At 32.3% G+C, this 26,143-nt stretch overlaps 1 long non-coding RNA gene across 2 annotated transcripts; it reads left to right on the top strand.

The window, feature by feature from the left end:
- The first annotated feature begins 1,516 nt into the window (after nucleotides 1–1,516).
- Nucleotides 1,517–26,143, top strand: LOC104648460 (uncharacterized). 2 transcript variants are annotated; one of them, XR_742512.4, is made up of 6 exons: nucleotides 1,517–1,736; nucleotides 6,954–7,018; nucleotides 9,358–9,421; nucleotides 25,230–25,475; nucleotides 25,556–25,687; nucleotides 25,825–26,143. It is a non-coding gene; the product is annotated as an uncharacterized lncRNA (long non-coding RNA). The 2 variants fall into 2 exon arrangements; XR_011221921.1 differs by lacking the exons at nucleotides 1,517–1,736; nucleotides 25,556–25,687; nucleotides 25,825–26,143 and adding exons at nucleotides 5,442–5,548; nucleotides 6,155–6,232 and having other exon boundaries at nucleotides 25,230–25,367.

Genomic DNA, 26,143 nt, shown 5'->3' with positions numbered 1-26,143 from the left:
AAAAAGATAAAAGAAACATTAATTGCGATGAAGGGGAGGATCAATATAGTAATTAACAATCTTTTGTGGTCTTAATTTAAAATGCATTGCACAAAATATGAAATTTTTATCTTCAAAATAAGACGGGTTACCTGTAATAACAACTAAAAGTAACCTAATTGACGGAGTATGTGTATCTTAATCAAAGACCTTTGATGACGTACTATTTGTATTAAAGCATCTTAAAATGCATATCTATGTGCGGAGTTCGAGAATGGCCCGAAACACAAGAAACTATTTTGTGCAACCCTTGCATTTCTGACTGAGGTTCTTTCCATGGCTTGAATTTCTGATCTTCTAGTCACATGACATTAACTTTATGAGTTAATTTAAACCCCTACTTTCCATGAACTTGTAAAATTTCTATAAATAATAATTTATAAATATTTAACAAATTTTTAATATATATATATAATATATATATATATATATATAAAGAGAGAGAGAGAACTTTATATATCTTAAATTAAAAATATAAAATTCTAAAATCAAAAGCTTCAAATTTGTACTTATATATAATGTAAGTTTTTGACAAGAAATATTCAATTGGTTATATTTCAATTAGCATACGTGGTTCCACCATCCAAGATAAGTTTATGAGAATTTATTACTAAATTTAGTCAAATTAAAGATTAGGAATTAAATATAAATAAATAAATATAGGAAGAACAACTTTTCCTATGTTAATATACTTCAAGTTATAAAATAGTCCTAGTAAGCAAGAAAAAAATGAATATTTTTTTAAAATGGCATGGATTTGCGCCTTACAAGGCTTTAAAATTCATGAGCCTTATAATTTTTAGTGTTACTTTTAAAACCCTCTAATTAACACCGTTAGGGAAAGTAACGAAATGTTACCCTTTTGGTATCAAATGTATTGAGTTTCCCTTTTGAAAATTTCAAAAATATTTGTTGCCCTTTTGGTTCTGGACTCCAAACATTTGAGTAGTAAACATCAAATTTTGTTGGGTTGGAAAACAAATAATACCAAAATGAAGTTGAGTGCTTATTTAATTAAATAACAAAAACATCTTGTGACAATAGAGCACATGAATGAGTATCTTAATGAAGTCTTTGCTGAGTACACTACAAAGAAAGTAAAATATTACAATGGTTATATTACGACGATTCGAATGAACCGTCTCAAATTTAACATATTACGACCTTTTTAATCACGCCATATTAAATATTTCAATTACGACGATTTATATTTTTGTTACGATGCTTCCAACCGTCACTAACATTTTCTAAATTTTTTTAAAAAAATTCTAATAAATTTAATATATTCTTATTAACGTATAAACTATTAAATATAAATATTTGTATACAGAAACATTATTTCTTTTCCTTCATTAATTGAAATTTTTTATGTTTCTTCCTTCATTAAAAATTAATCACGCTGTTCTCTCTTTGTTAAACAAATTCCAAATATACTTTTTCATTTTATCTGTAAGATTTCCAAAGTGAACAAAATGAACTTAATCAGCTACCAACTGAGATTTCAATTCTCTGCAAAAAATATGAGCTCCCATAACTTTCAACATAATTAGCTCTTAATATACCCAAATTTCTTCCAATCTCTCCCATAATTAGCTCGCAATATTTCCCCAAATTTCTTGGTAACTAGTTCTCAATATACCCAGATTTCACAATCAAGGAGATTGTTCTCTCATAAATTGCACATTTAAGGAGATACGGTAAACTCTCAATCTTCTCTGACCCATTATTTTTAGTTGAGTTGGTGTTTGTAGGCTCTATTTATGTGTATCTTTTGATAGTTTTCTAGTGAATGTTTAAAATGTAAAAATGATTTACATTGAGTTGAACCTTCAGTTTGGCTGATTGAAATTTATCTGGAATTCCCAGCATAAAAGGACTAAGGTTTTAGGTCAATGGAACAAGTGTAGAAGGTGCACTTCACAAGCTTGAAACATAGTTGTTGAACTAAGTATGATATTTTAGTGTACATGTGTGTATCCCTCAACACATTTTCCAACATGTTTTGATGCTAAAACAATGAGTTTCTCTGTTCATTTTTCTTAAAAGAAGAGAGAAAGTGATTTTCTGTAAATAAGCAAAACTCAAATTGTATGAGTAACGTCTTTGATAATCATATCATATATCATATGTTGGGGAATCAGAAAAGATGAAGTTTGTAGTTTTGATGGATGACAAAGAGTTGTGGTTTTATGGATGACAAAGAATTGAAGTTTTGATCACTAACAAAGAGTCTTGATGTGTAACAAATCATTGGTTATCATCATCAAAAAGGGGGAAAATGTTGGGAAGTAGGAGAACAAATAAAATAGTTTTGATGATTGATAAAGTGAAGGCATGATGTCGTATGTGTACAATTATGAGAGATTGCGGCGAAGAAGAAAAAGTGCAAAATTATAAAGAAGAAATAAAAAAGTAGCAACTCAAGTCAAAGAAGGAAAGAAGTAAAAAAGTAGCAATCCAAGCCAAAGAAGGAAAGAAATAAAGAAATTACAATTCAAGTCAAATAAGGAAAGAAGTAAATATAGACAAGTTCAAGAAGAAAAAGGATTTGTAATTCCTTTCTTTGTAAAAGTTGAACGCAAATCAAATCTATAAAAGGATCAAGAAGTTGAAGGAAAAAAGTATCTTTGCATAAACAAAAATTGAGAGAATTTATCAACAAAGCCAGAACAATTGCCATTGCATATTCACGAAATATATCATCTTGAGAGCAGTATTTTCTGGAGAAAAAAACGCAGGCCTTCATCACAGAAACGCAAGGACCAGGTTCACCTTCAGCACAGCAAAATAAGAACCAGGTTCATGAAGCCTGTTCTACTCAGAACTATTGGATATTGAAGTTTGATCAATTAAAGTCTAGGGTTATTAGTCATTATTGATTTGTTCTAGGTTTATTATTGAGTTGTAATAATTCCTAGATTTGTAACAAGAAGTGGGTTTGACTTCTTGGGAGTTGAGTCTTGAGAGAATTCTAACAAGAAGTGGGTTTGACTTCTTGGGAGTTGAGTCTTGAGATAATTGTAAACAAGAAGTGGGTTTGACTTCTTGGGTTGTTAGAGTTAAGAAAAGTTGAGAGCTTTTGCAAACAAGAAGCGAGTTTGACTTCTTGTTGAGTGGAGAGTTTTCGATTATAGTTAATCGAAAAGAGTAGAAGTTTAGAGTTAGATTCATTGATTAACTGAGTTGTAAATCTTGAATTAATATAAAACTTCGGTGTGGTTTTTCCCTTCCTTGAGTTAGAAGGTTTCCACGATAAATCTTTGTTTTATTGTTTTACGACAAAATTAGAAGAACCTGGTTCTTGTTCTAGGGGTAAGGTTTCTTCATCATATAAAAGAGAACCATAGGTCCGCCTACGTGGCGACACCACAAGCAGAATTCTCTTTAAATTTATTTTATTTTAAAAAATAGTCTTCCTCTTTCATGAAAAGTTGTGACTTTTGTGAAAAGTTGTAACTTTTATGAATAATTGTAGCTTTTTTCATGAAAAGTTGTTGCTTTATGAAGAGTTACGACTTTTAGAAAATATTGACCTTCTCCAAAGGGTTGTTACTTTTCCAAAGAGTTGTGACCTTTTCAAGTTGTTTATGTTTATGCAAAGTTATTGTTATAAGTATTTGTTAGTACAAATTAAGAAAAAAATGTTAATTGAATATTGAAGCAAGTTTTCTGTACTGAAGCTGATGAAGGTTCATTAAAAAAAGTCCTTACAAATCTCAAATTTCTTCATCAACAACACTATTCCTTCACAAACAAGGATGTGATGTTGTGTTCTTCAGAAAAAATTCTGAGAGTTAATAACTTTGGATGCCCATATTTTTTTATTTTTATGTTGTTGTCTATTTTTACTAAATATTATTAGTGGATATTATGAGTACTTTAAGAATTGAAGTTGATTAAAGTGTTGGTCAATTTTTTGAGATATCTTATTTCAAAGCATAGGAATTTTTCAAGTTATAATGAGTTGTTATCGTCATTGGATATATTATAGTTTACTCCCTTTAATGTGTTTTTTCGCTCATTTTTGGTCTCCTTAGAACTGTATTGATTATTTTGTGTTTGGTATATATATAATCTTACTAAAACAAAGATCTTCATCCTTTGAATGCTTCTTTTCCTCTCCCATTCGACTCATATAAATATTTTTGGACTTTAGTTATGACTATTTTAGTCAAGCTTAATTTGAAGAATATGAAACAAAACTTATTATAAATAAAATTAATGTCTTAAACTAGAAAAGATATATCTCTTGACATAGATTCGTTGTCCTTCATGTCACAAGTCATTGATGAGCGTTTGGATTATCTAGGTTAAACTCATTTTCATTTTTTTAATGTCCGAGAATGTTTCTTTAGTATTACTCTAAAATCCAACATCTTAATCTATGTGTACTTTCATTATGCAGTTATCATACATAAATATTCATGAAAAAACCATAAATTTGTATTGATGAAGCATCCGGAAGCGCCTTCTGCAAATTAGTGAAGAATGAATTTCTCTACGGGTCACCAATAATATTTTGTTGTTGTTTCAAATATATTTTCTCCTTCTATAATTTTTTATTAGAATAAAAAAGTAATAATAACAAAAAGTGGTGAACATTTGACCTCAAAAAAGTAGATTGTCTCTAAAAAATATTATTTATGTTGTTGATGTGCATATTTTTTGATGTTCTTAACTTAATTATAACAAATATTGATTATAAAAAACTTTCACATAAATTTTTTACGCAAGGAGTTATGATAATCATAAAATTATTAGAATCTATTTTTTTCATGTATATATATATATATATATATATATATATATATATATATATATATATATATATATATATATATATATATATATATATATATAAAAGTGATTTTTTATCGCTACATAAAAACATGACTCAATATATATAAGAACATTACATCATTGACATATAATATAATAAATTATATATAAGATTGAAATAATTATATATCAATATATTTTTAATCATTTATTATATATTTACAATTTTTGAGTTAAGTGATAATGTCAACTCATTTAATTTCTCTATAAATGTTCAAAAAATCTACAAAAATTTACTATTTTTTTCTTAAAAAATTCGATTATTGGTAAAGTTGTTCAAAACGTTAGAAAGATATATTATGTCCGCGTTGTAACGACCCCTTTGGCCGTTTTGATTACTAGAGATTTTATTTGATAAAATATTTTTTGATAGATTCTAAATGACTGTTTTGGACAATTCATAACTATATTTATGAAATTAATAGGAGTAGTTTGAATAATTAATTTAGTTGATGGTTAAGAAGATCACATTAAAATTAATAGTGGACCACTTTTATCACCTCTTATAATTACTATATAATAATTAGGGTAAAAATAATTTGAAGAAAAGAAAATAAATTAGGGCATGATTACAGAAAGACATAGAAGCGGCTTCCCCCACAGATATGATGGAGAACTAGCAGCAACCGAAAGAATGCACGTAGAATTGGGTAAAAAAGATTAAGTACTGGTAATTTTAAAATGGTCATAATATTATTAATATTATTATTATTATTGTTATAATTATATTGTTGGGTGAACTTGAGGGGAAAAAGAAAGGGTAAATTGCCAATCTTGATGTTGTTGGTATGTGCGACTGTGTTGTTGCTGCAATCATTGGTAATCATTACCATAATGATTAAAGCAGCAAATTGTTAGTAATGTGGGTATTGGAATATATATATATATATATATATATATATATATATATATATATATATATATATATATATTCCTGTGGGTCATAGGATCTTAGGTGATGGAAAATACTCTCGAATGTAGTCGTGAGTTCATGTATTATAATTTTGGTATCATAAAACAAATCAAGTTTTGATATATTGATATAAATAATTAAATGTTAGGTGTATTATAATATGAATACCATTAGAATAAGTTAGTTGGAGGAATATAGACTTAACATTAGACCTGAAATTAAAGCCATGAGACTTGATGAATTAGTGGGTATCAAAGTTTAGGAATTTGACTATAGATTTGGATGAGTTTTTGGGTCTAGGCTAAACATATATTAATATGGGTGTCAATGAACTCGTTAACTTATAAATATTATATTTGATAGATTGAAAATATTCGGAGATACTCAAGACAAGAATAACACTGAGGAATTAGCTTGCTTGACTTCGGCTCTTCTATTGAGGTAGGGTATGGTTTATGCTATTTGATAGTAAACTCTTAATAGTGACTGATATGCATTGAATGATATTGTGAAGTTTTCTATGTACTTGATTGTGTGATTGTGTGGCTTGGTCGTGTGTTTTGTAATTCGTCTGAAATTCTGAGACCGTGGAATGTATAATCTTAAATCATCTCTATCGAAGTAATGCCTTGAATAAAGAAGGCTAGATGAAATATTATTAACAAATGGAAAAGTGGTGATACTAAATGATAAACAAACGATATTATAGGATCGGAGTGTCACGTTCTGACATAATATTCTTGGATCGGAGTGTCACGTTCCGACACGGTATTCTTGGATCGGAGTGTCACGTTCCGACGCAGTATTCTTGGATCGGAGTGTCACGTTCCAACACAATAATATTAAAGGAAAAACATGTTGAATTAATGGAAGATACTCAATCTCAAAAAACTCAACTCCCAAAATGGTTTGGTTTGGAGGCATTAGTCCTCATGTGTGATCTTGATATCATTGACTTATTACGAGCTTACTTTCATGTTGTTGATACTTGTTCATGTTATTTGTTGTTTATAACCTATTAAGTGATATAATTGAGTTTATACTATTATTTATTGAATATTAGTTCCAATTTTGGGTTGGATGATAATATCTACTCAGCACATGTTGCCCCCGTACTGAGTCCTACTTGTGTTTTTCTTTGTTTTCCTTTTATGAAATGCAGCGAGTGTACCTATGACTTCAGATTTCCCTCAGCTCTAGACAGCCTCCCGCATATCAAGTTTCAAGGTAAGCTATTCATTCAAGCTCGTGTTGGATTTTTCGGTCATGACATGATGTCCGATACTTTTGGACACATACAATTTTATTCATTTATTTTGGTGTCTTTTATACTCTTAGACTTAATAATTAGAGATTAGATGTCCTTGTTGTGATGACTTTCAGTTTTTGGGAAACGATAGTTAATAAATTTTTGAGCTTCTGCAATATTTTGTTATTCGTTGTTGAATTATTGGTACATGTTGGATTTAAATTTCTTGGTTCGTCCACCTAGGTAATTAAGTGTGGATGCCACTCATGACTTGTTTTGGGTCGTGACACGCGCGAAGCGCAGGTAAATTACCTAATATTTATATAAAAGAGAACCCTAGACCCGCCTATCTGGCTCCAATATAAACTAATATTCCTTTTTATATTTATTTATTTCCAAAACTAGCATTCTCTTTTCATGTAAAGTTATGACTTTTATGAAAAGTTTTGACTTTTTTTTGAAAATTTTTATCTTTTATGAAGATTTGCGACTTTTATGAAAAATTGTGACTTTTATGAAAGAGTTTGACCTTTCTGAATGATTGTAAATTTTTCAAAGAGTTGTGATCTTTCTAGTAAGGCACAATAAACATGTGTTCACATTATCCTATGTAATCTATAAATAGAGGAATTTCGTGTATCTGTAATTTGTAGGTCTTTAACCGCTATAGGATAATCAAATTAAAATACATTAACTAAGTTTTTATGAAGTTTATTTGATTTTTGAATGTTTTTATGGAGCTTAATTTTAACTATAACTCATAGTTATACATGTAACTATGGCAATTTCCTTTTTTTATTTTGATGAATTTTTTTAATTATGTTAAAGTTGCATCAAGGATGATTGAAAATTGATCTTCTCTTTTGTCCCTTCCTAAAGGTTTCTATATATAAATAAAGAAAATTGTTTTCAATTGCAATGTTATATGCTGCTGAAATGGTTGATGGTTTTAGTGATTACATTTGGTTCTTTAGTAAACAAATCTTTTATTTCTTCCATTATCATTTTTATGTTTTTTTCAAATTCAAACACATTAATTAAGCTTCTTATAAAGTGTATTTCGTTTCTCAAAGTTTTCTTCCTCCTATTTCATAAAAATTATTTTTTACTATAAATCGTAGTGGTTTATGTATATATTGTAACTTCTTCTTAAATTTTTTGTGACTTTTTTTTTAATTATATTCAAAATTCAAATGAGTATGATTGAAAATTTTACTTTTCTTTTGTCCCTTTCTACATATTTTCTTCATATTATTTTGGGGAAAATTGCTTGTCGGTTGTGCTATATTTGATAGCACACAAGAACAAATATTTGATAACCATCACAAAACCAATGATGAAGTTTGTTAAATGAACTTAAATTATTGCTCTCTTACTTTCCATAATTATTTTATTATTTTGATAGTTTTTTCTCGGGCACAAACTTTATATATGTCATTTCACAAGTTATAGACTATTTTTGTACATACAATTAGTCCACATCTTTTGTCGCAGGTTAACTAATTTGTCATATTTCTTATTATCTTCTTATTGGGAATCTAATAGATCATGTTTTCGTCAAACTAACAAATTTTCAAAAATACACTACAACAAGAATATCTTTTATCGGCAATAAATATGCACGTTCACGAAGAGTGCTAAGCCTTTACCAACATTAATCAATTTTCATTGGATTCAATGTTGCTATAGACTTTAGGGACATTTATATTTTTTTAAACAGAAAAGTTAGTATTATATTTTGGGAGTAGTATTGATCACCGATATGGGGGAGAGTTCAGACAACTCTCAGCCCCAATAAACCATGTAACTATGATAGGTAGCAAAAGGGTCATACTTTTTTTATGATTCCTCTGTGCTTTTTAGCATTGACTATTGGATCCACTTAGTAGTCAGGTTCTATACCTTCGGCGAGGTATAGGACGAGCGTAGCAGCGTGAGGCAAAACGACGTATCATCACAATAGTTCTTAAGTGATAATGGTTCATTTGAGAAACTCCAACAAAAGTATCTTTTATTTTTATATACACAAAAGTATATTGTATTTTTATATGCATTCCCAAGTTTACATTGTATATTTGCTTACCTACAAAGTTACTATTGTATTTCAAAATAGAAAGAGTCATTATCCATAATTTAAGAGCCTCTATACTACATTCATATTATTTCTTTATATTGAAACCAATTCAGTTTATTTGAGTTGAGCCCAGATATGTTCTTTCTGTTACTTTCAAGCCTATGTATTATGTTTGTATTCCCCTCGCATGCTCGTGCATCTAATAGTTGATGTCATTTTACATGCATCGTTGTTATGATACAGATAAAGGTAACCAGGATGAGCATCCAGCACAACATTGATTCTAGTTGAGCTTCAGAGTTTGTTGGTGAGCCTCCTTGCTTTCGGGGATCCCCTTTTATTACTTTCCACTATTTTAGTTCATTAGGATGTCCTTGGTCTTGTCCTAACATCCATCTTAATTATTAGAGGTTTTATAGACAATTAGTTAGTTCATTTATCACTATCTTGTTTTTGGCTTATGTTTTGAGACCTAAGTTGCCAACATGTGTAGTTGAATTTTTATTTTAAGACATTCTAGGTTTATTTCATAAGTTAATCATTTTAGACTATTTTCTTGTGTTTAAGTCTTCAGGTGAGTTGTAAGTCAAGTCAAGGGTTTGTTTGGGGCCAAAAATGATTCTCGAGTGCTAGTCCAATCCAAGGTGTAGGCTCGGGGTGTGACAATTTTGGTATCAAAGCACAGATTTCCACAGTCCTAGGGAGTCTATGAAGTCATGTCAATAGAGTCCTAGTTATCAGCGTGAAATGTGACACATGTATAATTAGGAGGCTGCGACATTTAGTAACTATCATACTTCTCTCATACACATTTTCTGCGATAGAGTGTATCTCCATAAAAGTCTCTTCCTACTCATGTTGCATGTCACATATCAGATCGTGCCTCCATGAAGAGATGCAAGAGGTCTTCCAGCTAGAAGAATTGTTGAACTATAGGATTAAGGGTTACCTAATGCACCGGAAGTACAACCCCAAGGAGAGGCCACCAATGCCGAATTTTGTGAAGCTATCCAGATGTTGAGCCAAGTTGTGATCAATCAATTTGGGAAACGGAGAGGGGATCGACACGAATTGGAAAACAATTCGAGGATCAGTGAGTTCTTAAGGATGAATTCTACAAGGTTCACTGGTTCAAGTGTTACTGAGGACCCTAAAAAAACTATGTTGAGGAGCTTCACAAGGTTTTAGAGATCATGTAAGTTGTTAATACTAATAGGGTGGAATTAGTTTCCTGAAGGGTGTCACTAAGATCTGGTTTAATCAATAGGCAAAGAACCGAGTTGAGGGAGCACCACTTGTGAGTTAGGATTTTTTTTAGGAGGCCGTTTTGGGGTGTTTCTTTCCCCGATAATTGAGAACAAGATTCTATGATGAGGCCTTTTTGTTTTTGGCCAAGGAGTTCCTTACTCTTAAGTAGGATTTTTTGAAGTCCCGAGAGCACCGCCTAGTTGTCACACGGCGTATTCAACCTCAAATAGGTCTTATACAAAACCTTAGCATTCATTCATCACATAGGCTATTAATAGTGTAGAATGAAAACCTTATATAAGCAAAATCAAAAGGCTTACGCGCCAACACACTTTTAAAAGAAGTCTTTATATGCAATGAAATTCTAGTCTCATAAGGCCAACATAGACCCAAACTTTAATAATGTCAAAATTAGGGACATGACTCTTTACATTGAAAGAAAGATACAACTTAAATACAAAAGTCTTAATACAAGAGAAACTACAACAAAGAGTCCTTGTCCTCGACATATGAGGACATACCCAAATCTTGAGAGAATTTTTAAGTCCCAAGTTTCACCTCTAGAAATCACCTCATTTGAACACACCTACACTTTGTAGAAAATAGAGGAAAATATGGAATTATTAAAATTAAGTACAAAGTATGATGACCATGCGAAAATCATGCTAAAAGGGACATGTACTTCATTTAAATGTTTTTCATGCCATTTTGATAAAGTTTCATAAATCAAGTGTAAAGGACATAATACAAGTCAACATCAATATACAAGATAATACCCACATAATACACAAGGTACCACCACATTCATTAAGTAGTCCATCTTATCATTTAGACTATCTACCTAAGGTTATCCCAAGACCCACCTAAGTAAGACATGAAGGGGTCACCCATAAAACCTCTTCATACACACTTAAGTATTCCTCAAGACAACCTAAAACAAGGATCCTTCCTATTCAACACAACCTAACAAGTCAAAAATTCCTTATTAGAGCATTTAAAGAGACATTCATGTATTTAAGAGACTTCACATAATGGTCTTGGAAGACCTAGGGAGATCACACTAGTATTTCCAAAGAAACATCCCATACTACTACCTACATGTTGCAGAACTTATTCAATATCTAGAGTGCACATACATATGATGGGAATACACATAACCGACATAGACCACACTAGGTAGGTATGGAATCCAAATTCTACCCTACTCCATGGAGGGTCTTCTAATTGCAAAGGGTAGAACTAGGATACATCTCATGTTGGCACGTGGTTTAGGGGATATCAAAAGACTTCTTTTTACTCTAGTCTCATACTCATGTAAAGCTACTATCTTAAGAATATTAACTTTGTTCTTTACCTTAGTTACCATAGTGTAATTTCAGTCACATAAGTGTATTAGGGAGGGCGACGTCATTAGGCCTACCGACCCATAAAACCATTACCAGGAAGGATATCATAAGGGTCTACCGATCCAGATTCATAATGATAGCTCATTTGTAGAGAGGGCACCATGCCAGGTCTATCTTTTCAATTCATTCTTCCAATCCTTCACTCAAGAAAAGATGCCTAAGCCTACCAAGTCAAGAGATTACATTCATCAAATTTTTCATGTATGAAGTAGGAACAACTAGGTTTAGCTAATCAAGACACCATATCAACATATAAAGACTCTTTATAGTCTATCATCATCACATTCAAACATTTAGAGGAAACATGCTTTCACTCACTATACCATATAACCTTATAGAAGATCATATTAACATCATATGACAACTTCACATTATGCCATTTTCTGCACAATAATATAAAACTCACTTCAATTCACCTCATAATGCTTTCAAGGACAAAATCTTAATAAGAACAATAAGTAAACACCTATAGCATAAGTGGATCAACCATACAAAAACAATCCTGCTATAATAAGAGATTGACTCAACTCACCAATATCAACATAACAACAGAATATGACCATTATCATGCCCACAAGACTAAGATAACCAACTCATACATATATAAATAATTCATCATAGATAGAGATACATAACAATATGAATCAATACAATAAAGACATCTTAGTACAATTCCACCAATAGACAATCATAATTATCAACTCCACTTTACATGCCAAACTTATGGAATTAGAGGAATCATGGGTTGAAGGAATTTTTCACCATAAAACATCAATTCAACCATAAAATAATCATAACAATTCGTTTGAAACCATTTAATGCAATAATCCGTGACTTTGCGGAAGAATTGATGTTTTTCATAACTTTTGGAAAACTTGGAAACCATTTGAAATTGACTCTGGGGTAAAGGCTATCCCTAGATGAAGGATCAACATACCTAAGAGATGAATTCCCTAGAAAAGTGAAGAATAAAGAAATCAAAATTTTAAATCCTAGCTCCAACATGACCTTAAGCTCCCATGATGTTCTTGAGAGAACCTTTTTGAAAGAGAGGTGTTCATTTTGAAGAATGAAGTTTAATTCTATGGTTTAGTGTTTTAAATAACTTAAAATACCCTAAAATACATAAACTAACCATCAGAGTATTTATTTAGCAAAGGGTGGAATTTACCAAACAACCCTTGGCTTGCTGACTTACACCTGAAAAAACAGGTTCTCACTCTTGACGATTACTTACGTACTGTAGGTGGTGTGATCGGCCGTCCTACCGCTTCGTGGGACTGGTTTGAAACATGGACATGGAAGCGAAGTTTTTCTTGGTTATGTCTTGACCAATGCAGCAAGACCATGCCCCGTCAAGGACCTACTGGTCGTAAGTCATGGCAATAGGACACTCAATTTTGGCAGCTTTGGTGGTTGAGCTTAGGGTCCTTCTCAAGGACCCTTAGTGTGGTCCTTAGAGAGTCATACCCAAAATTTTAACCCATAACCAAGGTCCTAGGGTCACTTCCACTTACTTAAGACACCTAACAACATAACAAATCAAGGACAATATACTAGAACACACTAGCACACAAAAGACTAGTTTTCGAACGTCTTGGTCGTCCCTTGACATTTCTCCTGAAAACTCTTTAAACCAACTAATAAAAGATATTTCTCATCATTTTAACAAGTTATTAACTCAAGAAACTCTTGTGAATCTCTAGTTCATCCTATTTTGTTTAGGGACCTTACATACTCCCTACTAGGGAACATTCATCCCCGAATGGCACTTAAAAACACACAAGGAGTAATGACTCAAGACTAGAAGAACAACATCATATATTCAACAACATATTCAATGTACATAGATGGGGGGGGGGGACATAAACTCAACATAGAATATACTCGAAACACAAGAAGAAGGTAGGAAAAACATGTACAAACTCATCATGAATTAAGACTTCACATTTCTCATTTCATATTAGAGGAACTTCTTTCTCCACATATCATGATGCTCACTTCAGCATTTCTAAGAACATAATGCAAATTTCTCGTAAGAGCAAAATTATACAACATTTTCAACATCACATTTAAGCATGCTCATAATTAAACTCATGTATTTAAGCAATTTATCAGAGGAATACCAACATGAAGGACAAAGTCATCAAAGCTCATTTTCTAATATAAACATAACTCATGAAAACATGGAAAAAAATCATAAGGGTATCATGAAAACTCATTTTTCACAAAAGAGTCTCAAAATATATATCATTCATCTCTATGTATGAAGCATTGGAATAGAAGAAAAGTGACAAACCCCATCAAATCTATGATTTACCATACTCACCCATTTAGGACAAAACCCATCGATAACTACTACAAATCAACACCTAAGGATCTGATCACAAAATAAGGAACTATAACTTACCGTCACCTTTATTAGAATGTTCTTCCTAGTTAGCTTGGAGAGCATAGAAACGACCACGATTAGGAGAAATAGAAATTTTACCCTCCTTGGGAGCTTGCTTGACATCCCTTCCTCCAGAAGCATGATTAGGACAATCACAACTAAGTTTCGCCATAACTATCTTAGACACATATAAATCTTAGGGTCACAGCCCATACATCAACTAAAAGTAAAACCAAACTTTATTATAATGTCTTCTAGAATGGAAAACTAAACATAATTATGTCCTCGAATCATATGAGGACATACCAAGTCTTGCTGAGAAAATATTATTCCTAATCTTTGCTTCTAAGAGACTCCTCACTTTCAACCTACACTTGAAGCAATAGACAACATATGGAATTAACACATTGAATGCACTAAGTAGGTGAACATTCAAGAAAACCTTGGTAAATGCACATTTACTTTATAACATTCTTTTTATGCTCTGTTGATGTAAATCTCACGAAATAAGTGTAAGAACCCTTTTCAAGAAAACATGCACATATAAGACATATCCAAGTAACATAAATCACATAACCATATTCAGTTAAACTCCCTACTAAAGGTTATCCTAAAACTCCATTAAGTAAGCCAAGAAGAGCCCGCACATACACCCTCTTCAAGCATACATAAGTAATCCTTATGACTACCCAAGGTAAATTTATTCCATTTCATCAAATATCACATAGTCCATATTCAATAACACAAGACCTTACATAGTTTAGAATCTCTACCTGATGTTACTCTAGACTCGCCTAAGTAATACATGAAGAGATCCCCCATACACCATCTTCAAGCCTACCTAAGCAATCCTTAAAGCTACGTAGGTAAGAACCTTTCTATTCTTCATACATTACTAGGTCAAAAATATTTACTAAGACATGTACGAAAAATTCAACAATAGAGGACTTCACATAATGGTCTTGGAGAAGACCTAGGGAACTCACCTAGCATTTTCAAAGCATACACGTGCACTATATATATAGAATCCCATTCCACTACCTATACATTCTAGATATTATCCAATAACAAAAGTGTACATCCCATATGATGAGATTAGGAATAAACCAACAATGACTACTAGCTTGATATGGTATCCGGTGTCATAAGAACCCCCAAACCGTGAAAGGTGTTCTACTTGCCAAAGGTAAAACTAGCAATCATCCCATTTTGGCACATGGTTGTAGGATATCAAGGGCTTATTTTTACTCTAATATCATTCTCAAGTAGAGATACTACCACAGGCATATCTGCTCAGTGCTTTGCCTTTATTCTCATAGAGTAATAGATCCTAGGTGTACTGGAGAAGGTACCATTTGTTAGTCCTACCAACTCATAATACTTTTCATGGATAGCTCATTATTTAACCTTTTTTTCATATTCAACCTTCCACGTATATAACCTTATTTTCACACTCAAGGTTCTACATATAAGTCTTTCATAGAAGGGAACCTCCTTTATGTCTATTCATCTTAGACTTCATTTATGCATTCATTTATACACGTAAAAGACAAGGGTGCATAATACTACCAAGTCAACATATGACCTTCACATAACTTTCATGTATCAATTAGAAGGACCTTAGTCTACCAATAAACACAAAACATAATCATATCATGTACTCAATAACATTCAAGTACCATGTAGGGATAACTTAGTCTACCCAACAAGATACCATTTCAATACTCATGTAGAGACTCATAATAGTCAATCATTTTCATGTATACCCATTTATAGGGAATCATACTTTCACCTCAAACATACACATGTACCATATAATCCTTCACATAGTTCACCTATACAAGCTATAACATGATAGCACCATAATTCACATAATAATGTCGACAAGGCCTTGTTCATAATAATTATAACACATAAACACCACCAACATAAGTGGAACTAACCAATCAATACAATTCAATATCAATTCTACACAATATAGGCATCATTATCACATTCCTTAGCCTTTTCAATCAATTTACTTTATAAAGGTTCTTACCAATAGCCATGTAGACAATACTAAGCCAATAGCCATCAATATAATGCAGCCTATAAACAACTATATCATGATCTATACACAATTTAATAGCCCAATACAATCTACACATGAATTTAATAATATCAAGACATGGTTAATTCATCCTCTTTAGAGCCAAAACTAGAAATTCAAGGAGTACATGGGTTCATGGAAAGTTTGATCTTAAAATCATCAACAAACATCAATTATATCATAAAACATTGTTTGAAACCTTTTCATGAAAGAATCATGCTTAGAATTAAAAATCGGAAATTCTATGTTTTTTAACATCTTTGATAACCATTGGAATTGTCTCCTTGAATGGGAGAATAGTCAAGGATGAAATCGTCATATGTTATTTGAATAAGTCCCACTAAATTGGTTTGAAAAACTTGAACAATTTGTTCTTCTTCCTTGGATCTTCAACAATGGAGGTTTTGGAGAGAATGAGTGGAGAGCTTTTGGTTTGGGTTGAGTGTTTTGATTTTATTGATAAAATTGTGTCAAAAGACTCAATAACCATCAATACATTATCCCCAAAATACCCAAAAGATACCTAGACTTAATGGACCTTTTAACCAATTCAAATTTGACGTAAACTAAATCAGGGACTTGGTTGCGCGTCATGGGGACACTTCCAAATCTTGGTTATGGAATTCAATTTTAGGCAGAATGGTTCGAGTTGGCCCTATGTCGCAGGCAAAATTTTCCCTTGAAGTGTTGCAGGCGTGACGCGCCACCACCTCCACATGTGGGCTGTCCGACAACTTTCTTAGCCAACATTTGGGTCCTCTTTGGGGACCCTTAAGTTTATCCTGAAGAAGTCGTACTCAAACATTATTACCCTTCACATGTCATGTTATGTGTGAGAATCGTCGATACTCAATTTCACCCTCCTACAAGACTCCATAACCCTACTACACACTAGTTCAACTAAACTAGCTTTCGAACGTCTTGGTTGTTCTTGGACGTTTGACTTCCAAACTCTTCAAACTTACTTCTAACACTTATAATCATCATCTTAAGACCTTATTAGCTGATAAAAACATGTTAGGCTCTAATTCAACCTAGTTCATTTTGAGGGTCATAGCATTAACCTTGGGATTACTAGACACTCTTCTATACCAAGATAGGAAACATCGGTCACAATAAAACTCATCTCATCTCTAGGGTTAGACAGAAAGGATGGAGCATACTTAAAAAAATAGGGCAAATTTCAAGGAGAACTCCTCAACACGCATGTTATCTTGCCTAAGGTTTATAAAATCCTCAACCTTAACATCTTTCCTCTCATACTTAAAAAATAGGGAGTTTGCTCAAGTGTGGTACACTTTTGAACCAGCCTATTCTTATCCATTGAGTGTACCACACTTCAGCAAACTCCCTCAAATGATAAGAAGACAACTCCGCTTTTTCCCTATGATACACCCCATAACACTCACCACCTTATAAATATCATCCAAGAATTCTTTGGGATCCTCTCCCACTTTAGAGGCAAAAAGATAGGAGGATTTGTCTTCACAAATTCCCTCAACCTAGAGGCCATAGTATGCTCAATAGCATACACCCTAGGCCCCAGATCTGTATTTTCTTGATTCGTCATGGATCGGGCTGGGGTAAGAAGAGCCACTCTAACCTCCTCAACTATCCTTGTGGGCGTCCTTCTTCTATTCATATCCTATAAAAACAAGAGAAGAGATTAGGAAAATACACTTATAGAACTTTAATCTATGACACAATTTCAAGAATATCAAATAAGTATAACTTCAATCATCCTATAATATCTCGCTCTTAGATGTGTCGTGACTTACACCGATGAACAAGACTCTACTAGACGTGGACTCGTGAGACTTTGCATTCTAAGGACCATTTAATAACCTTATGCTCTGATATTAAGTTTGTAACAGCCCGAGAGAACCCCCTAGTCGTCGCACTACGTATCCAAACTCGAAGAGGTCTTGTACAAGCCCATAACATTCATTCATCACATACGCTATCAAATGTGAGGGATTAAAACCTTATTCAATCAAAATCAATAGACTTAAGAGTCAACATAATTTTAAAATAATTCCTTATATGCAACGAAAATTTAGTCTCATAAGGCCAAGAAAGACCCAAACTTTAAGAATATCAAACTTAGGGACACAACGTTTAAGCACTAAGTATGATGACCATGCAAAAATAATGTTGAAAGGGACATTTACTTTTTATAAGTCACAACTTTTCATAATATTCATAACTTTTCATAAAATTCATCACTTTTCATAAATGGGAAAGACTAGTTTGGAAATAAATAAATTAAAAGGAAATTCTGATTTGTAGTAGAGCCACGTAGGCAGAGCTAAGGTTATATATATATATATATATATATATATATATATATATATGTTCTGACATATGTGGAGTTATAATGTTATTTATATACTCTGACACATGTATGTTTCCCATGCTAATTATGTACAAGAGCTCTGAATATATTATAATAAGAATGTGATAAGCTGCACAAAATTGAAGATAAATATACAAGTTCAAACTAATGACTTCAATTATGCAATCCTTATAATATATAGAGTATTGCATCTGATAAAAAGATCTTTTATTTAATATGTCATAACTCATAATTAAAATGTCAAGTGTGATTTCATAATATTAGTTGTCTTTGAGTTTTTCGTATTATTCACCATTGTAGTCTCTACCTTTTCAAATTTGCAAATGTATTAAGAAGTTGTCGAATGATGAGAGTAGTGTTTTGGAAAAGTTAAATAGAAATTTGATCAATCTATGTCTTCCTTATGATGGATTGTAGATGAACATTGTGTGATAATTTGCATAGTAATTTAAGAGAATATACAAGCTTAAACCAATGAACGATGAGTCTATTTAATTTAGATTATTGTCAGGCCCTAAGCCTACACCCTGGGCAAGACTGACACTGGAGAACCATTGTTGACCCCAAGTGAACCCTTTGTCTAGCTTACTTGTTGTACGAAAGACTTAAAAACACAAGAATAGTCTAAATAAAGAATTTGTGAAATAAACTTAGAATGTCTTATAAGAAACATTCAACTGGTCAAAATGGCTTCTAAAGTCTCATAGCAAAACATCTGGAATACAAAGCTAAAAGACTCATAACTAACTGTCTGACTAGTTGTGAAGCCTCTAAACCAAGTGAGATGGATGTTGGGAGAAGCCCCACAACATCTTAATGAACTAATATAATAACAGGAAGAAATACAATAGAGTGTTCCAGAATCCAAGGAAGATCACCAACTGATTCTGGAGTGCTCACTAGATCAACGATGCGCTGCTTGCTGATCATGGTTACCTGCATCTGCATCATATGATGATGCAGGCCAACTGACACGAGTATATTGAATGTACGAGTATGCGAGTTAGAATACTAAACATAACATAGACTTGAAAGAGTCTGAAAGAAATAGTTACCTAGGCTTTATTTAACTCAACAAAAATTAAGTAATTTCAATATAATGTAGTGTAAATAAATGCAGTATAAAGAAAGGCTTTAAAATATGATTTTAAACTCTGTGTATTTTGAAATACAATAATAACTCAGTATATATGTGAAAATACAATATAAACTATGTTTGTATATGAAATACAAATATTTCTTGTGTATATGAAAATACAAAATACTTTTGTGGAGTTTCTCTAACCGACCACCATCAATTAAGAGCTATAGTGATGATACAACACTTTAACTCATGCTGCCAAGGACCACCCTACACCTTGCTAGGGTATAAGACCTAACTCACTTAGTGGATCCACTAGTGTATGTGTCCCGACCCGAAACGTCATGATTGCCACCCACATTATAACTTAGTGGGTGAACCACTACTAGCGACCAACTAAAGCAATAAACCAAAAAACAGTGGCATTTAAGTTATAGAATCAAGTTAAATGACTAAGATAAGGTTCCATTACTAAATAAATATCTAACAACTAACTAACAATGCCAAAGACAAACCTAGAATTTTAAAGTTAATGTACCAAAACTAGAAACGATAACCAAGTTTAACAAGAATTTCTAATGAACTATCTCACTAACAAAAATAAGGTCTAGTTACAAAAATTGTGGACATAGACTAAAGAGAATTCCATGGAAGACCAAACGATGTGTCTCACTCTTGAACTCGAAGCAATCACCGATGTCCTAAGTGTGATCCGTCAATAGTGGTGTGAAGATGCTCTGTAGTAAAAAAAAACAGCAAATGTAGAATCAATACACAACCACCGTGTATTGGTAGGATCACGTGACTGTCCCACTAGTATACCATAAACAAGCAATTACAACATTATAACACAAGCATCAATATCAACATATTCAATACTATCATTAGAATCAATATCACAATTGACATGCTTCATCACATAGTTGGTCCTCTCACGAAATCCAAAATCAAACTATTAGCATGCCGGTACATGACAATCCGATCTCATTTTTATGTCGGTGTTGTTCATCTTTTATTCCTAACATACATAGAACAAAACTTTGAAGAACATTGTAAGACAACAAAGTTTAAGAACATTTTCACGACTAGAAAATTAAAATTAGTAGAGAAACTAGAATGAGAAACATAATTATTTAGTCATAATTAAGATATTTATCATCATTAAATACTATCTTTTATTTAGCCATAACTCATTCATTTGATTAAATTTTCAATTCTTTTGGCTTATTTCAATTAAATTTGGGAACTGTACATTTGGAAATGACCGAAAGACTATATTTTTGAAAAATATATTAAGCAACATGCCTTTTCTTCTTGATTGTTAGGAAAGTAAGGTCGTCTTTATTATTATCTTTGGATGTTTGTTAGTTCAAGAGCTCAAAAATTATGTTGTTAGATTTTAATATGTGATATGTCGAAAATTATGTTTAATATATCCCGTTGTTGACTTCCAAATGTGACCTACTGCTTAGTTGATGATTGCATTATTTTTTTCAGACTCCATATTATAACCATAACATTAAGTATGGTTTTATAGAAATAAATTTTTGGCGGTGATATGAAACTTTCAAAATAGTAATGTTATTTTGAGACAATTACACAAAAAACATTTATGATAATAAAAAATTTAGGGTCATTTTTATCATATAGTTGATGTGACATACAATAATAAAAAAGAGATTGATGAAGGTTCATAAGAAAGGAGTCCAAGGTTGTTCATATAAATTTAGTTAATTATGATCTTGTATGGATGTGATGTTCCACTTAAATTTGGAATGTTGTTGTTTGACGTTTTTTTGACTCTTTTTTTAATGTTTGAAGTTCTTTGTAACTTCTCGGAATTTAAAAAATTTCATTACATTTGACCAACTATTACGGGGGAGATTTTCTTAGACTTTTTTTTATATTTAAAACCTATCTATGACTCATAATTTTTGTATAACAAACATGAAATTTTTAAAAAAATATATAATACTTTAAGGATTTTGGAGGAACGCGTTGCTTAAGATAAAATGTTCTTGACAATGTAGTATATGTATCGAAAATACAAATATTGTTGAATGATCATATGTAATCTTAATAAAATAATTCAATCCCGTACAAAGGATGGGTAATTTACCTATGAATGATGTAAATATGTAAAACTTTGGCCTTGAGAGGATTTCTGGTTATTCAATAACTCTCTAGATTAGATTTGATTTTCAATTTATCTTTGATATAATGTGTTTAAGTCATATTCTTTTTTTTTATTTTAAAATTTTGATATCACTTAACTTTAAGTTGAATGGTTATATTGTCCTTTCTAGCCATGTCAATTGATAAATCTCGGATTGGCAAACCGCAAAACACTTCGGAATATGCAAATGGGGTAAAAAAGTTTCTTGATTTTGCCTTTTAGAATGGATTTGTTGATGGTGATGTAATTAAATGTCCATGTCCGAGATGCCATTTTAATAAGTGGCAAACAAGAAGTGTTGTTCAAGAGCACCTCATGTTAAAACCTTTTCCAGTAAAGTAATAAATATGGTATTTTCATGGTGAAGGCTTAAATACAACTATACCACAAACATTTCAAAGTTCACGGATCACAAAAGAAACTTTGCAGCCTAGTAATCCGATGGAATCCATGATTAATGACACATTTGGATTGACTGGGAACAATATGAATGAACATGATGTGACTATGAATGGAGAAGAAATATTTAATGAAAAGCATACTGAAATGCCTAATGAAGATTATGCAAAGTTCTATGAATTGATCGAAGATGACTAGCAACCATTATATGAAGGGTGTACAAGATATTTCAAATTATCCTTGCTACTCAGATTATATCATATAAAGTGTATGTGTCGAATGGCTAATAAAGCAAATGGTATGGTGCTGGAATTGTTAAAAGATGCCTTTGAAGATGCCAAGATTCTTGTTTCCCTTTATAAGGGAAGGAAAACCATCTACAAACGTGGTCTTAGTTTTACCAAAATACATGCTTGTCCAAATGATTGTATGTTATACTTTTGGGAACACGATGAAGGATTGCAAGAATGCAAAAAATGCAAGACATATAGGTTGAAGGATTGTAAAAATAAGCAACCTTCAAAGATTTTGTGCTACTTTTCATTAAAAGCGAGGCTGCTAAGATTGTTCATGTGCTCTAAAACTGCCGAGTTAATGAGATGGCATTCTTTAGGGGGTGACCAAGATAGATTAATGAGGCATCCTACATATTCTCAGGCCTGGAAAACATTTGAATTCCTTCATCCTTAATGCTTCAGAGCCTCGGAATGTTCGACTTGACCTAGCTAGTGATGGTTTTGATACTTTTGGAATTATGTCATCAACTTATAGTATTTGGCCAGTGATTCTTTTTCCATATAACTGTCCTCCTTGGGAGTGTGTGAAACAATCTTCATTCATTCTCTCAATGATCATTCCAGGAAAGAAATGCCTCGAAATGACATAGACGTCTACTTACAACTTCTTATCCAAGTGTTGAAGATATTATGGCATGATGGGGTCCAGACATTACAATCTTCAAAAAATGAAACATTTAAAATGTAAGCAGCTTTAATGTGGACAAGAAGTGATTTTCCCAGACTTGGTAAGTTATCCTAATGGAACACATACACTTAATTTGCTTGCCCCACATGTAACTTTTCTACAGACTCATACTTGTTGAAACATAGTAGAAATTGGTGTTTTATTGGTCATCGTCATTTTATTGAAAGAGGACATGGATTTAGATTGCAACGTCTTCGTTTCAATGGAAAAATCGAGAAACGGGAGTCGCCAGTTACATTATCAGGATCAAACATATTGAAACAAATGGAGGGAATTAATGTCAATTTTGGAAAAGCACCCGAGTCAAATAATAAGCTCAAAAGAGAAACAAAACCTACAGAAAAACTACAATTGCTAGAAAATGGTGAAAGAGAAGGGTTCGAGACAAAAATTAATAGACCACGTCGTGTTAATGATAATCTTGGGGATAGAGGCTCGACAAATTCATTTAGCTTGTTCCCACCAGTTGGTAAAGGAGTAGAGCTGAAACATTTGAGTTGTCACCAATGGTAAAACGTCAAGCTCATCGATATGTGGTACTAAACTGTCTGCAAGTCATGCCATTCATTGAGTGAATATTTACACTGTTGTGTCATTCACTTTATATATGCATATATTCATTCCCTATATAAAATATCAACACTTGAAACTTGAAGGGAGACTATATGTTACAAGCTTCTGTAACATTATCATTCTCAGCAATTGTTGCAAAATTTCAGTTGTGTCAATACTTGCATCATAACAGATCAAGATGCATCGTGTTCAGGTTATTAGCTGATGAACTGCGTCGCTCCTTTTAATGTCAAGAATGTGAAATTTCTAGAATACAATACTGCTGACCCTTAATTATCCGTGAACCTGGAAGAGCAGATTGATAATTATATTAACAGTTCATGTAGTGAATTTTAAAATTATATATGAAGCCGGTGAAAGGGCCGAAAGCCTTCATGTATGGATATAGAGAAGATAATTAATAAAAATTTCAATGATTGGTTTCCCCGAAAGGTTAGTTTCATCATATATTTAGAGTGTTGTACATTTAAAACTATTCCTTACATGGATTTTTTCCAGATTATGAACCCGGACATTTTTTAACACTGTATCGGATGACCTTAAGTTTCTAGAAAATGGTCCAGAACAACATGCTAGAAGGTTTACAATATTTAATATCAAAGTAATCAAATTTCGGACCAAAAGTTGAGAATATGAGCTGAAACTCAGAATAATGGAGTTCTTCTGACTTCGTCCACATCTTGTATTGCTAACTGTTGTGATGGAAATTTGAGGCTTTCCGATTTGCCTTGCTATGGAAAATTGGAAGACATTATCGATCTCAACTATTATTGTCAATTTACAGCTACATTATTCAAATGAAAATGGGCTTACACAACAAGGGACAGGGGGTTTAAAAAGGATTCATGGGGATTTCCTTCTATTAACTTTTGACAATTGATTCACAATGGTGATGTGAAGAGCATAATCCATTCATTGAAGCTTCACAAGCTCAAATTGTATATTATGTGGATGATGAGTTAAATAAAGGCTGGAGTACAGTTATTCACTTGAATCCAAGAGAATTATATGATATTGGAGAGGAAGGAGAAAATGAAGTTCTTGAGAGTGAATTTCTTGTACAAGACTTAGATCAATTCTTTGGTGACGTCAATGATCTAATCTAGTGTACAGAGGATGAAGCTGATGAATTGCCCGTGCAAGACTATATTGGTTTGAGATTAGAGTCACTTTTTGATTTCTCTTACTATTTTACTTAGCTACTTTTGTTCATTAGTTAAGCTTCGGTTGACTTTTTCTTGAAGTATTCAATTTGTATGACTCTTTAAATTAGACTAATTCAGTGTATTGTAATTACTTGTGTTTGAATCATTTTTACTTCACCTACTTAAATAAATCTTGATTATATCTTTGTTGTCTTTAAAATTTGCTATAGGTGTGCAAGTTTATAATCTTTTTAATGTGTATGCAGGGATGGCGAAGCAAAATCAGTCTAAAAATATGTTCAAATCAGCGGCGAGCTCTTCTCTTGCTCCAGGATACTTTCCACAATCTCAGGATCAAGCTTCATCATCAAAAACAAGTCGACATGTTACATATTCATCATCTGATGGAGACTCTTTAAAATTTGTTTCATCTACTTTTGATGGAGTTTCTTCAAAGCAAACAAAACATAAAGACAATGAAGTCAATCATGATTGGTTTGTCGATGTTATAGGTACATATAAATGATAAAATTTATTATAATTTTTTACGTTCTTAGCAACTAACGTAAATTTGGTCTTTATTTTGTTTTAGATCAAAATCAAGTAACAAAAACAGTTAGAATGAAGATCAGGGATGTCCATAACATGGAAAATGGATTGCGGATAATTGTAGAATGTGATGAATAGGCTGCACCTATTGGAAAAGCAGCCGGAATAATTGCAGGTATTATGGTCAGACATGCCAGATTCTTACTTGGATCGTGTTTTTAATGAAATCCTGATTGTACTTCCTTGTTAAATATTTTTCTTAGTTTGATTCTTTTAGCTAAAACTGCATTAAACTAACATTACTCTGTGAAGGCTCGATTTCTCTTAATGATTGATCATCAAAAGGAAAAAAGATGGGTTGGCAGTAATCTTAAGTGGAAGGACCACAGGCATAAACTATGGTATACCACAGAAAATCCATTATTGAGCAAAGAAGAGATCATTACAACATCTCCAAATGGAATACCCATGGATCAATGGGCACCGTTTAACAATTATCGTATGGACGAGAAAACACTAGTACTTAATTCTTCCTTTTTTTCTTTCTATTACTTGTTTTTCTCTGTCATTATTGTGGCCCTTTTATTGACTTTCTACTGCTACTTCTTTTCTGTCACATATTTCTTCTTTA

This window comes from Solanum lycopersicum, chromosome 7, assembly GCF_036512215.1.
Source record: "Solanum lycopersicum chromosome 7, SLM_r2.1".
NCBI classification, from domain to species: Eukaryota; Viridiplantae; Streptophyta; class Magnoliopsida; order Solanales; family Solanaceae; genus Solanum; species Solanum lycopersicum.
Note: the sequence above shows the minus strand (reverse complement) of the source record. Positions and strands in the feature narration are given on the sequence as shown.